This window comes from Crocodylus siamensis, chromosome 1, assembly GCF_052110815.1.
Source record: "Crocodylus siamensis isolate JL-2025a chromosome 1, ASM5211081v1, whole genome shotgun sequence".
NCBI classification, from domain to species: domain Eukaryota; kingdom Metazoa; phylum Chordata; order Crocodylia; family Crocodylidae; genus Crocodylus; species Crocodylus siamensis.
Window position 1 is genome coordinate 80,120,641 of NC_143395.1, and position 15,426 is coordinate 80,136,066.

Below are 15,426 nucleotides of genomic sequence, written 5' to 3' on the forward strand. Positions count from 1 at the left end.
GTATTTTAAAGAAACTTTACTGAGGGGTCATGAATATGTACAGCAAGAATAGCAAATATGGCAGGTGACCAGCGTGGCTTAGCAGAGAACTCTTCAGTGAGCTTAAACACAAAAAGGAAGCTTAGAAGTGGAAGTTTAGTCAGATGACTAGGAGTATAAGAATATTGTTCAGGCATGCAGAGATGAAATCAGGAAAGCCAAAGCGCAGTGGAGTTGCAGCTTGCAAGGGACATGAAGGGTAACAAGAAGGATTCTACAAGTATGTTAGCAACAAGAGGAAGGTCAGGGAAATTGTAGGTCTCTTACTGAATGGGGGAGGCAACTTATGACAGATGAGGAGGAAAAGGCTGAAGTACTCAATGCTTTTTTTACCTGTCTTCACAGGCAAGGTGAGCTCCCAGACTGCTTCACAGGGCAGCACAGTTTGGGGAAAAGATAAGCAGCCCTCAGTGGTGAAAGAACAGGTTAGGGACTATTTAGAAAAGCTTTTAAGTTCATGGGGCCAGATGCATCATGAAGAAAGAGAAGAAGGAGGATCGCTCCTAGACAAACTAGACAGCCTCACCTCAGTCCCAAGAAAAATCATGGAACAGGTCCTCAAGGAATCCATTTCTAAGCAACTGGAAGAGAAGAAAGTGATCAAGAACAGTCAGCATGGATTCACCAAGGGCAAGTCATACTTGACCAACCTGTTTGCCTTCTATGATGATCTGACTGGCTCTGTGATTGTGGGGAAAGCAGTGGATGTGAAATAACATGACTTTAGTAAGGCTTTTGATATGACCCCCCAAAGCAATCTCGCAAGCCAGCTAAGGAAATCTGGGTTGGATGAATGGACTGTAAGGTGGATAGAAAACTGGCTGGATTGTTGGGCTCAAAGGATAGTAATCAATGGCTTTATGTCCAGTTGGCAGCCAATATCAAGTGGAATTCCCCAGGGGTCAGTCCTGGGGCTGGTTTTGTTCATATCTTCATCAATGATCTAGAAGATGGGATGGAGTGCATCCTTAGGAAGTCTGCAGATGACACTAACCTGGGGTAGTAGTAGATACACTGGAGGGCAGGGCTAGAATTCACAGTGACCTAGACAAATTGGAGGATTGGGCCAAAAGAAATCTCATGAGGTTCAACAAGGACAAGTGCAGAGTCCTGTACTTAGGATGGAACAATCCAATGCATTGCTACAGGCCTGGGACCAACTGGGTAAGTAGAAGCTCCGCAGTAAAGAACCAGGGGATTATAGTGGATGATAAGCTGGATATGAAGTGACAGTGTGCCTTTGTTGCCAAGAAGGCTAACAGTATACTGGGCTGCACTGGTAGGTGGAAGCATTTTAGAGTTTGCCAATGACTTTATTGTGACTAATGAGGACAAGGCCATTTTGGATGCCATGGCCTTTAGGCTGTTCTGACATCACCTCTAGACCATTGAGTGGCAACTGTGGGCCCAAAAGACCAGCAGTAGGAGTGGATGGGAGCAATAGGCATACATTGTCTTGGTTACATGGGATGTTGAACAGTGGCTGCAGCATTTCTGGATGTGCCTGGTCATCCAAAACACATTGGTGAACTGCTTTATCTACTGTGTGAACCCAATCATTGCCAGTTTTTGCCAGTAGGGCTTCCCACACTGTGTTGGGGCCATTAATTGTACTCAAATCCCCATCCTCTTCCTGAACCAAGGCACCTAGGAATTCATTAACCAAAATGGCTTTTTCTTTGTCATGCTGCAGGGCATCACTGGTCACCAGGACTGCTTCACCCACACATTTGTCATCTGGGTGGGCTGTGCTCACAATACCAGGGGCTTCCCAAACTCCACCCTCTTTCAGATGATGTAGAATTGATGCTACTCCTCTGGGATCCCAGCATCAAGGTTGGTGGTGTCCTCATTCCATCATCCTTGTTAGGGACCTGGCCTACCCACTCCTGCCCTTCTGGGTAGAACCCCTAGCAGGGGGGCCAAGTCCAAGAATCCCGGGTCAATTACCTCCTGGCCTGTGGTTTTTAGGGGCACTCTCCTGACGAGTAGGGTCTGAAGACTTTTGGGGTGTGTGGAATCCTTGAGAAGCCAAGCCACAACATTGACCAAGGGGCCTGTCCTCTATGTGGTTCCTGCCCCAGGTACTTTAGGCTCTGTGAGGCAGTTGCGGTCTCTGAGAACTGTGGCTGGCTAGACACCTTCCCCATGAGAGGAACACATCTGGATAAAGAGAAATGTGGTGCGAGAAAGAGGTGTGCCTCATTTTACATGTTTGTAGTTGCCAAAACATAAGTGGCTTTAATAAAACCCATTGAACATTTACCATATCATTAATTGTTCCCTCTTCCCATTAATTAAAGCCAGCAAAAGATGGGGAGGAAGGAAGGAGGAAAATAATTTGGAAGAGTGGTTGGGATCAGGAATAGGAATGGGGGGAGTGGGAGGATTGATGGTGGGGCAGCACTTTCCACAGGAACCTGGGTGGGTTTCAATCCAGAATACTAAGTCCTACATTTGGGAGTGAATGAAGATCAGGGACTTCTCCATATAGGAGCTGGACAAGAAGGTGATCCCCAATGCACTGCCCTTCTGAGAGGGAGCTGAAGGCAAATGGAACAGGCTGTCCCATGGCAATTGGCGATGCCTGTGGGGTCTCGGTGTCTGTGGGTAAGAAACTAACTGTGAGGTGCAGATGGGTGCAGGGCCTGGTATGTGGCTCTCTCTCCCACTCCAACTGGGTATGAGTCAGGTTTGGTGTTCTCCCTGTTCTAGTGACCACAGCTCCACTGGCCAGGCACTGGCTAGGCATCCACCAGTCTGTCCAAGCTCAGATGATCATGCCCCCTGCCAGTCATCATTGCTCTGGGGACATCTACTTGTAAGCAGAAACCCCTCCACACATATCCCAAGATAACAAAGCTCAGATACATACCAGCAGTTGCCAAGGCTTGGATGTAACAGGGTCACCTCTCTACTGGTGCCATGAGGTTCCACCCACCCCACCCTGGATCTGAAGTGAAAGCACCATGAAAGCACCTCACTCTGGGATGGGTTCATGCCAGAGTGTGGTTCATGGGACTTTTCAAATGTGGGGCTTTTGGTTGGTGCCTGAATCTTGGAGCTTAGGGTTTCTGGCTCAGCGTGTGACTCTTGGGGTGCATCTACACATTGGCATACAGTAACGTTACTATGGCACTGTGCTTTAGTACTTCCTTTTGGGAAGGTTTTGTCACCACTTCGCTGTAGCTGCACACTGAAACAGGGGAGTATATTGCTATGGTGAAGCACCTGTCGATCACATGTAGACTCATGTGATTGCTACAGATGTAGTGGGTCACTATGGTGATGTAGGACAAAGTGTAGGTGTGTTTTTGGGGTTCCAGTCTGTGCTTGAGTCTTTGGTTTTTCTTAGTCTCAGCGTTAGGGTCTGTGCATAGGTTATGGGGGGGTGTGCCTCAAGGCAGGGTCTTGTGGATGTGAGGGCATAGCCTAGGGTCTCAGGTGTCCAGGTCTGGGTTATGTTTGGAGTACACACCCTCAGTCCTCCCATATGTCTGTCTGCAGCCCACAGTATCAGGTGGGGCTGGGGAGAGGGGTTGGGCTTCCTTGGCTCAAGACAGCCTGGGGGCAGCGTTTGTTCTGCACTCGGCTGGACCAGCTGAGTATGGCCTGAGTGCCACAGCACCTCCCTGCGAGGGAGGGGTGGGAGGGTCAGCAATGTATGCTAGGATGCCAGAGGACAGCAGCCTAACTTTAAATCAATAGGGAAACCATGCAAATGTTCATTAGACTGGTCTAGTCTCTATCGATCTAGACTTGGTTCTGTTGGACACCACCTAAGTTTAGATATTGTGCACTCCATCTTTAGCCAGCCTAAGTGATGTGAATTCCCCCATGCCTATGGGTTTAGACTAAACAATCTATTAGATTGATTTAAATGTAACACTTGTACTTACCCAGATGCAGCAGAAAGATCTGCCCCCAACCATGAGGCAGCAAGAAGAGTGCATGAAGACGCTTTTCTGTGAATAAGATTTGTAGGTAAGGTGGGGGCAGACTGTAAATTGTATTGAAAATAAAGTCAGGGACCTTTATGTTTCATGTGATGGAGAATAGGGAGTCAGTGGGATTCAAAGAGATGGGTGAAATGGATAAAGTAACCAACAAGAAGAATTATCTTAGCAGCATTCTGGATGGATATGAGCAGAGCATGACACTATTTGTCAGGGCCATAGAATAAGAAGTTATAGTAACTGAAACAGGGTGATGAGATCCCGGATGAAAGCTTTAGCTATGGTGAAGGATAATAAAAGCTGTATCTTACAGATATTATGTGGAAATAATCTGCAAGATTTAGACTGCATATGAGGACCTGGAGTAATTGAAGCTGAAAATATGTAAGTGGAAGACTTGAATGATAGGCAACATATCTACTCAGTCCACAATATGTCCATTGTGACAGAGAAAGAAGGAATATGAAGGACTTAAGAAGCTCCAAGTCAGCCATGCGAATCTGGAGTTGAAAGGTAAACACCCCAAAAAGGTTGTCAAATAGACAGGTCAAGATATTAGACAAAGCTAAATTAACTTCTCTCAACTCCAAAATATACCTCTTTCTTGATAGCACACTTTTAGTCCCATTTTTAACTGTCCCACATCAGAGACTGCTCATCTGTTCAACTGTAGGCCATTTCTGATGAAATTTAACGGATTAGTTTGTGATTAGAAACATAACTCTCCTTGACTTGAGGAAGGATACTGTGATACCTAAAAGCTTGCCTATGTCTATATCAACCATACAGTTGGTCCAATAAAATAGCACTCACAAGAATTTTTCCCTCTCTCATAGCTCCTGGACCATCCTGGACAACAGCATCATCACCTCTGCACTATCATAACTCTCCTTGCAACTTAAATAGTTTGGTATTTTGACTATTTTGACTATTCCTACTTGAGAATGATCACTGTGTGATATGAAGCCAGAACAGAAACAAAACTCTGCTGTATACTTAATGCTACAAAAGGCCAAAAATTAAAGCACCAGAAGGGCATCAATAATTGTAGTTTAAAAGTATTATTTTGATGGCTAAGCAGTGATTGGTTGAACAGTAAGGTGTCAGTAAATCAGCTGGTAATAGCTATCCCACAAAACTTATAGAATAAGCTGTTGTAAATAAAAGTAGACTTTAGTCAAGTTCTTAAGTTCCAATAAGTCATATCTTCTGCTAGAGATACAACAAACCAACAAGGCCTTGTGTTTAATTTTAATCTGCAAAGTAAGACTGTGAGCATATGCAGACTTTCAAGCCACAACTGTGTTGGAACATGCGGGAGCTTTGTCCTGCCCACTCATTCACCCACCACACCTTGATGGTTTTATCTTTTTGGGGATCCTTGGGTGAAGGTCAGTTTGGCTGGACCACCAGTTTTTCTACAGGGCTCCACTTCCCCTACACCCTGCCCCTTTCCTCTCTGGCCCGTGGTAATAGACCCCAGTCGGTCTTACATGGAGATTTCTGCCTAAAGCCTCTCTCTCAGCCCCCTCTGGATTCCTTATTTCATCATTTAATAGCTCTCATTTCCCCTCTCATGATATCACCAACTGGGTGCTAAGTCGATTAGTTATCTACAAGACCAACATTAATTCAGTTCTTATGGCTCTATTATATGCATTCATTCATGATGCTCAGAAATTCATTTAACTAGTCCATAGATCAATTTATTTGTCGTTCCTCTACCAATTCCACAACTTAATTCAAACTTTACAAATAAATTTACTACATGCCTTTTTAATTACTGCTGAAAGTCCTTTTGGGGTTCATAAATCAATCCCCTCCTTGTTTCTTCATCACAACTATAATTCATTCACACTTATAAATTAATTTATGGTGTGTTTCTCAGTCACAGTAACAAATTCATTCAAAGTTGATAAATTAATTCCTCTTCTTAATCACTATTATCATTCATTCAGGATTTCTAAATTCATACCCACTTTTCTTTCTTCTTATTTTGGGCTTACTGTGCAAATCCCTCCATTGTGTTCATCCACATTGGTTTGCCTCTAGATTCCTGTCACCCCTACTGGGATTCATTCCTCACATCACACTACTGGTCCCCACTGGTTACCTCAGGGTATGGTTCCTGTCTTTCCCCTGTCCCCAGTATTGCTGGGCTGGCTCTCACTAACCAGGAAGCTGTCTCTCAGTGGTATGGTTGGATCTTTGCTTGGGAGACTCATCTGGGCTTCTGTGAACTGCATCCATTTGATTTCCTGGGTCCTGCATCTCCACATGGGCTCTACAGCTCCATGCTTCTGCTGTACTGTCCTTTCGACGGTGAAAGCCAAATGCTGATCTGTCTTCTAGCTCTTTAAATTGCCCAGTCAGCCCTCCAGGCCAATCAGGACAGGCTCCTTGTGGTATAAGATCCAATGCCCCTCCCCAGACCCTTTTCTTGGTGCATTGGGGGTCACGTGATTCTCCAGTAAGTTTCCTGTTAGCTTGGTCAGCTCTGTGTGTCTGTAGCAGGAGGTTGACTCTACCTCCTGCTTTAAAGACTAAAACATTATTAGTCCATTTAAGATGTTTGTTTCAACCAGGAAAAGATGTAGTCATGAATGTATGTGAAACATTTCTGACCCAAATAAAAGTCAGGATGAAATTCAGGGAAATAACAAGCCTCCAAAAGATTCTGATTACTTTCATTCCACTATGTCAGACGATAAAAACAAATCCTACTGAGACAGAAATTTTAGATACCAATATAATATAAATAGAAAGATGGGCTAAATAAAACCAGCTGAACACTAGTCTGTCCTCAAGACCTAACAGGGAAGGAATAACATGCTTTGCAAAGTGTTGCAATGATTTTTGGCAGTTATGTCTTATACAATTCTATGCTATGTAAGACCATTGCATTTGATTGACCATTTAATCCATTTTTGAAAGAGGAGCTCTGAGGGGATTTTTATATTATTATTATTGTTTTAATAGCCAATATGATATGATTGTCAAAATGATAGCTGGAGTTATGCTGATGTCTAGTTAGCTCTACTATGTCCAGCTATGGTACATATCTTGAAAGTTGAACAAAAATGTTTCATGTAGACTTTATTGCCCTAGATAGGGATGTTTGATTTTCATATATTAGTTCAATTTTTCTCTCAGGGATATCACATTAAAAAAACAGATAGGGTACAGTGTTTGGAAAAAAGGCTATCAGCCATTGCAGAGCTTGAAATAACATCGCTTAAATATCCAAATGATTGAAACTGCACAGTGATTTCAGTACCAACACTATGGTACTGCACAAGAAGAAAAAGAAAATAGATACACTAATCTAATGCATACAAAAGTACAGTTATATAATAATGAATTACTTTGTCACATTGCTTTTAATTAGATACTTTTGTTTACCGTGGAATAGGGTTAGCAAGTCAGTCAATTGTCAGTTGACTGGTCAATTGACCAAATATTTTGTGTCTGGTAAAAGATTATAGCAATTTTATGAAAAAAATTACACTTTTGATAGTTGTCTTGATAGAAATGATTTTTTAATGTTCTCTGACACATTTCTTAATGAAAAGTCTGTGATTTTTCTGTGTATTACTTTGACTTCTTGGCAATTTTTTTTACAATTTTTGACCAATATTTGACTGGTGACTTCACCAAGCTTTATTTGACCAGTCAAATACCCAAACATACATTGGAATAATTTTGTAAACATGGGTATCATGGGAAAACACATGATATAAAATGGATTAGTTAAACACTAATAACAATCACAGAAATTTCATCTAGGATGCAAACTGGCTAACATGTAGCCATCTACCTTGGCTATTTTTATACTGTATCCCTGATATTTGGAGGGATGGCTGCTCTTGATCAGCTTGACAGATTTGCTTCTGCTCCTTTCCTGTTCGTTCCTGCACACATGCCAATAAGCAGAGAAACTGCATCAGTGCCCTGTGTAAGCCCCTGGACAATCTCAAGATCTCGGTTTGTGAGCAACTTGCCTGGGATGCCTCCAGAGCAATTTCGCTGCTGCATTTCTGGGTTTGTCCTGTGTGAGTGGGAGCAGGTACGTAGCATGTACTTGAGAAGGGCCCTCCCAGGGAGTATCAGGACAAGGTTAGACATGAGAGGCAGAATTGTGCTTCACTGCTAAGACATGTGATACTAACACAGACATGCCTAGAAGTGGCTTGATTTTGAGAGTGCTGAGCTATATTGCTATATTTCACATCTAAGCCCCATTTGGATTCACAAACAAAGCATTCCCCTACTTTTTGTGCCTTCAGGGTTCAATCCAATAGACATTCTCAGAGCGTTTTAGAAGAACTGAGCTTGGCACAAAATAAAAGAGGAAAACAAGTTTGTTCCTTTCTTTAATCCATTGGCTAAAACACCCTCACCAGAAGTGGAAGACATTGATTTAGTTTTCTGCTCTTCCTGAGATGATTTAAATTCACATTGTCTACCTGCCTAGGTGTTCTGACCACCAGGCTAACTATTTAAGGTTGCAGGTAATTTTCTTGTGTACTTGTATACATGCCCAACACCTGCTCCAATGCTTTCTAATTAGAATGTGTCAGAGCAGACTTGATTAATCTCCATTAATTCTATTAACTCAATTAATCTACATTGGGGTCTGGGGGAGCATCTGTTCACCAAGGTTCCCCAGGAAAGCACAAGAGACAATAGGCACAAACTGATTGAAGATCACTTCAGACTGGATATAAGGAAAAACTTTTTTACGAGTGCTGAGGCTTTGGAACAGGCTTTCCTCCAGGAGGTGGTACAGTCACCCACCTTGGCGATCTTCAACAAGTGTCTTGATGCCCACCTTGCTGGGGTCATCTGATCTCAGCAGTCTCTCTTGCCCAAGTGCAGGGGGCCAGACCGGATAATCAGTTAGGTCCCTTCCAGCCTCTAATAACTATGAAACTATGAATGGAGTCTGCTTGAAACTGCTAGTAACACGATCCAGCAGCCTTGGCATCAGTGTCCTTACTGCCATTTTGAAATGTGGGATACTAAATACACAAGACAAGGTTGGTGCTTTATTTAGAGCCTGAGAGTCACTTTAATTAAAGTGCCCCTCCCCACAACCCAGAACACATGGAAAGATGCCCCTTATTTCTTCTTTTGTAAACTCTTCTACTTTTCATGGGATAACTAAAAGTCCACTAATTTTGGTGAAGGCACTCACCTAGGAATGGGGAGAATTGGGTTTTGATTCTTGCTCCAAGGAATCTATATTTATTTTATGTTAAGTATACATATCAGGTGAGTAACCAAGTCATAGGTTAAAAACATGATCCCTTTTTCTTTGTTTTACCCAGTGAATATTTAATTATTCAGTGCAAAGTGGAGCAGCTTCAACAGAGGAGAATAAGAACACTTCCCACACTGTGTATTTAAGAAGCAGACCTCTTCTCTGCATTTTCTACCACAGATACTTTAGGCAGTGTTACGGCCTTTGTGAATACCATTCTTTAGCATCTAAATCCTTTGAACAAGGATCCTTTAGCAGGTTGCCACCTCAGGGACTTTCAGCCAGGTTTTTCCCCTTCCCTTGAGCATCTCTCGGGGAGCTTCAGTATTATGCAGTCCTTAAACTTGCCGGCCTTTGCTGTCTGAGGTGCCATTCAGCCAGCCTCAGTCATAAACAGTCTTTCACCACAAAGTGTAAATAAACAGAAACCGTATCATTTTGGCCATGGAGATGGGTCTGCTCTGGTTTCAGTCTTCTTTCCTGTTTTTGCCCTCCTTCTAGGGAGCAGCAGTTTCCTGTCCTCCACACCATCCACTGGTTCTGTCTGATGGGCTTTTTAATTCAAGCTACATCCTTATTAGCCTTCTTACAGCTGTAGCCTCTCAGTCTAAGTAGTTGCCCACTCTTAAGTGGACAGCCCACCGTGTTACAGTGCCTAATTTAGCATATGTGAATTTTACTAGGCATATATGCTCTTAAAGTTAGATGTTGCCAAAAACTTGGTCCTTTTGGGAATCTAAACTTCAGATACTGAACTAATAAGCACCATAGAGAAGTCCATGAGTAATAAGCCCATTAAGCCATCACATATTTTGAAAAGTAAATAACAAACTTGTTGCCTCAAAATGAACAATGAGGATGAAACAAAATGTAAAATAGTTCATTCAGGGCATATCTACACAAGTTGCTACGTCAATGTAGCAATGTGCTATGGTAGTGTAGCATCAGTGAGTGCAAACCATGATGCCGTACCTATATTGCCGTAGTGATGTGCTCTTTTGCTATAGCGCATCGCGAGGTAGTAACTAAAAATAATCATGCGCCACTGGCATGGTACAGTAATGGCTGTTACTGCGCTGTCATTTAGTACTTCCTGAAGGAAGTACTAAATAATGGTGTAGTAACAATGGCACCATAGGGGCATGTGTAGACACACCTTCAGTATGCTAAATGAGGCAGGATCCTTAATTTAAAAAACTGTATTTGTTAATTGTAATTAAAAATTGTATCATTATCACAAAGGGAATATAAACATGAATTCAAACACTTTTAAAACTTTTGAGTGATGGATTTTGCAACGTTAATGTAGTTTCAATTTTTGTGTGTGCATGTGTGCATGCATGGACATTTATATAAAAACACACACACACACACACATGTACTATGCATGCTGCAGTCCTCCTGTATTGCCTAATTGCCTTGTAAAGTTACTTCAGTGGGCCTGGCTGTAAGTACTGTAGAAGCAGAAATATTATTTTGTTATTTATTTCATGTGATTTAGTAGTCATCTTTCATTTATTTCTTTTGGGATTTTTGGCATTTAGTTAATACTTTACAATCTTAGAGTTATCTCTACTGGCATTGTCAATTGTGCCATGGCCAAGACAATTGCTCTTTTTTTTGAGCTGCTAGTACCCTTCCATTCTAGTTTAATGTATTGTGCATCACAGAGAAGAAGCACAGATCAGGAAAGAGATATGCCACATTTACCATTGAATCTAGGACAAATACATGTCCTTTATCCTAAACTTTAGAAGCCAGGTACAGCAGCTACAGTATCAGTATATTGTACTTTGATTTTAGCAAGGCTTTTGATATAGTCTCCCACAACATTCTCTCAAGCAAGCTAAGGAAGTATGGGCTGGAAGAATGGACTGTAAGGTGGATAGAAAGCTGGCTGGAGCATTGGACTTAGAGAGTAGTTATCAATGGTTTGATGTCTAGTTGGCAGCCAGTATCAAGTGAAATGCCCCAGGGATTGGTCCTGGGGCTGGTTTTATTCAATGTCTTCATCAATGACCTGGAAGATGGCATAGAGTGAACACTCAGCAAGTTTGCAGATGACACCAAGCTGAGAGAAGCAGTAAATATGCTGGAGGATCAGGTTAGGATTCAGAGAGACCTAGACAAATTGGAGGATTGGGCCACAAGAAATCTCATGAGGTTCAACGAGGACAAGCGCAAAGTTCTGCACTTAGGACTGACCAATCCTATTGTCCAGTACAGGTTGGGGTTTGACCAGCCATAAAGAAAAGGACCTGGGGTTACAGTGAACAAGAAGCTGAATATGAGCTAGTAGTGTACTCAAGAAGGCAAATGGCATACTGGGCTGCATTGGTAGGTGTGTTGCCAGTAGATCAAGGGAAGGGATTAGTTCCCTCTAGTTAACACTGGTGAGGACACACCTGGAACACTGTGTCCAGTTTTGTGTACCCCACTACAGAAAGGATGTTGACAAATTGGACAGTGTCCAGCGGAAGGTAACAAAAATGGTGAAAGGGCTGGGGCACATGACTTGTGAGGAAAGACTGAGGGAACTGGGCTTATTTAGTCCAAAGAGGAGAAGATTGAGGGTGGATTTAATAGCATCCTTCAACTGCCTGAATTGGGGTTCAAAAGAGGATGCAGCAAGACTGTTCTCAGTGGTGGCAGATGACAGAACAAGGAACAATAGTCTCAAGTTACAGCAAGGGAAGTTTAGGTTAGATATTAGGAAGAATTTTCTCAGTAGGGGGGTAGTAAAAACACTGGAACAGGTTACCTAGGAGGTAGTGGAAGCTCCATCATTGGAGGTTTTCAAAACCTGGCTAGACAAAACTTTGGATGGGATGATCTAGTTGGGGATGGTCCTGCTTTGAGTAGGGGATTGGACTAGATGACCTCCTGAGGTCCCTTCCAACCTTAACTATGATTCTAAATGACAATTATATCTGTAAGACAAGAGTTTGTGGGTGATATCTTTTATTGGACCAACTGCATGGTTGGGATTGATCTAGACAAGATTTTGGATCTCAGAACCTGAGGAAGGGTATCGTGATGCTTGTCTAAACCCATCCCATGCATGCTGTTGGTCCTACTACAGACCGCCTCACCAGGGGGATGAGCTGGACCTGGAATTCTCAGGTCAGCTCATGGATGCAGTAAAGTCAAGTGATGTGGTTGTCATGGGTGACCTAAACTACACAGACATCTGCTGGGAGAAGCAGTCAGCCAGGTCTGACAGCTCACATAGATACCTAGCTGGGATACAGGACCTCCACCTAACCCAGGAGGTGCCACCAGGGGGAACGTCTGGACTTGGTCCTTGGCACAGGGGAGGACCTGGTGAAGGGTCTGTGGGAACTTGACCACCTGGGCGACATCGATTATCGCCTGCAGGAATTTACTATCCAGTGCAGGGTGGTGAAAGCAAGCAGCAAGGCAGAGGTTCTTGATTTCAGGAGGGCTGACTTCTGTAAGCTAAGAAGGTTAGTAGGCGAGGAATTGGGGTCTTGGAGCATCAATGAGATGGGAGTCCAAGATGGGTGGTTGTTCCTCAAGGAGATGATCCTCCGAGCACAATGGGAGTCAGTCCCAGTGCACACCAAGGGGGGAAGGAGTGCTAAGAAGCCCCCATGGCTTGGCAAAGGCATCCAGGGATGCCTGAGGGCAAAAAAGGAGGCTTACAAACTGTGGAAGCAAGGGGTATCACCAAGGAGGATTACACCTCCATTGCTCAGGACTGCAGGGAGGCTGTTAGGAAGGCCAAGGCAGAGATGGCTAGCGACCAGAATTAAGGATAATAAGAAGTCCTTTTTCAAATACATAGGAAGTAAGAAGAAGGCACCGGGTAACGTGGGGCCCCTACAGGAGAGTCTTGGCAATTTGGTGATTGTGGCAAATGAAAAAGATGTCCGCATTCTCTTAAAAAAACTTGGTGACAGTGGCACTGATGCTTACACAGTCAGATGGGTGGCAAATTGGCTAGATGGTCACACCCAGAGAGCGGTGATGGATGGGTTGTTTTTGACTTGGAGGGATGTAGGCAGTGGAGTCTCCCAGGGCTCAGTCCTGGGGCCTGTACTATTCAACATCTTTATCAGCAATCTGGATGTGGGTATGGAATGCACATTATCCAAATTTGCTGATGACACCAAGTGGTGGGCTGAGGTGGGCACACTGGAGGGGAGGGGAAGAATCCACCTAGATCTAGACAAATTACAGAGGTGGGCGGATGAGAATAGGATGGAATTCAATGCAGACACGTGCAAGGTACTGCATCTAGGAAGAAGGAACTAGCAACACACCTATAGACTGGGGAACACCCTTTTTGTCAACACGGTGACAGAAAGGGATCTTGGAGTCATTGTTGACTCCAGGATGAACAAAAGCCACCAATGTGAGGAAGTGGTCAGAAAGGCTAACCACACCTTGTCATGCATCTACAGATGCATCACAAGCAGGTCCAGGGAGGTGATCCTTCCCCTCTATGCGGGACTGGTCAGGCCACAGTTGGAGTACTGTGTCCAGTTCTGGATACCGCACTTCAAGAAGAATGTGGCTAGCATTGAGAGGGTCCAAAGGAGCACCACTCACATGGTCAAGGGGCAGCAGGGCAGGCTGAGCCTATTTAGCCTGAACCTATTTAGCCTCCACAGAAGGCTGAGAGGGGATCTCGTGGCTATTTACAAACTCACCAGGGGGGATCAGCGAGAATTGGGGGAGGCTCTGTTCCCCCGGGCACCACTTGGGGTTACCTGGGCCACAAATTGTTAGAGAGAGGTTCAGGCTTGACATCAGGAGACATTACTTTACAGTTAGGGCTGCCAGGCTCTGGAATGGGCTCTCAAGTGAGGTGGTACTCTCTTCTACCTTGGAGGTCTTCAAGAGGAGGCTGGACAGATATTTGGCTGGGGTGATATGATCCTGGCACCTGTTCCTGCGATAGGGGGTCGGACCTGATGATCTCTTTAGGTCTTTTCCGAACCTAAGCACTATGTTACTATGACTATGAATAAGAAATATCTCCTGCAAAAACTCTTGCCGCTTACATATTTCTTGGGCAGTCACAACTATATTACTTTAATGCTACCAATTATACTTGCAGTGATCTGTCATTGAATGTGTGGTCACTTTAATAAGAGATAAAATACAACTCTACATTCAACATTTATTATTACTGCATTGTACAGCCTCTTTTGCCTGTCTTAAAACACTTTACTGCATTTCAGGAGAAAGCAAAATTCCCTGCTGGTATAAATTAGCACGGTTCCATTAAAGTCATTGAAGCTATAGCATTTAACACACTCTCTGATTATTATTTATGATAAAGAATAACATTTATGTGAGAGCACGGCCTAAGGGCTAATCAAGAACAGGGCTAGTTACCTTATTGTACTAGTCACCATACAAACACAAAATAATGGACATTCTTGGCTCCAAAATGCTAAATAGATTAAAATGCTAAATATACATGGATCTGGGCCAGAAAACAATGGGGATCTAAGGCTTCTGATGTTCAAATGTTCCAATTGACATCCATGGATCAGTTTAACAGTGTTATAGTGCCCATTGCAGCATTTGCTCAGTAATGGAAACCAATTCATAGATTCATAGATGTTAGGGTTGGAAGGGACCTCAGTAGGTCATTGAGTCTGACCCCCTTCTCTTGAAGATGCCCAAGGTAGGGGAGAGTACCACCTCCCTTGGAATCCCATTCCAGATTCTGGCAAGCCTTACTGTGAAGAAGTTCTTTCTAATGTCCAACCTAAATCTGTTGTCCAATAATTTGTGGCCACTGTTCCTAGTTACTCCAGGGGGTACCCTAGTAAATAAAGCATCTCCTCTTCCCTGCTGCCCTCCCCTGATGAATTTATAGGCAGCCACAAGATCACCTCTCAGCCTTCTTTTGTAAGGCTGAAGAGACCTAGGTCCCTCAGTCTCTCCCCACAGGGCCTTCCCTGCAGGCCTCTCCACAGGATTCTCCACATCCCTCTTGAAGTGCGGGGCCCAAAACTGGATGCAGTACTCCAACTGCAGTCTGACCAGCGCTGTGTAGAGGGGAAGCATCGCCTCCCTGGACCTTAGCACATGCATGATAAAGTGCAGTTATCCTTGTTGATCACTTCATCATATTGACAACTCATGTTCATCTTGGAGTCAACTATGACTCCAAGATCCCTTTCTGCT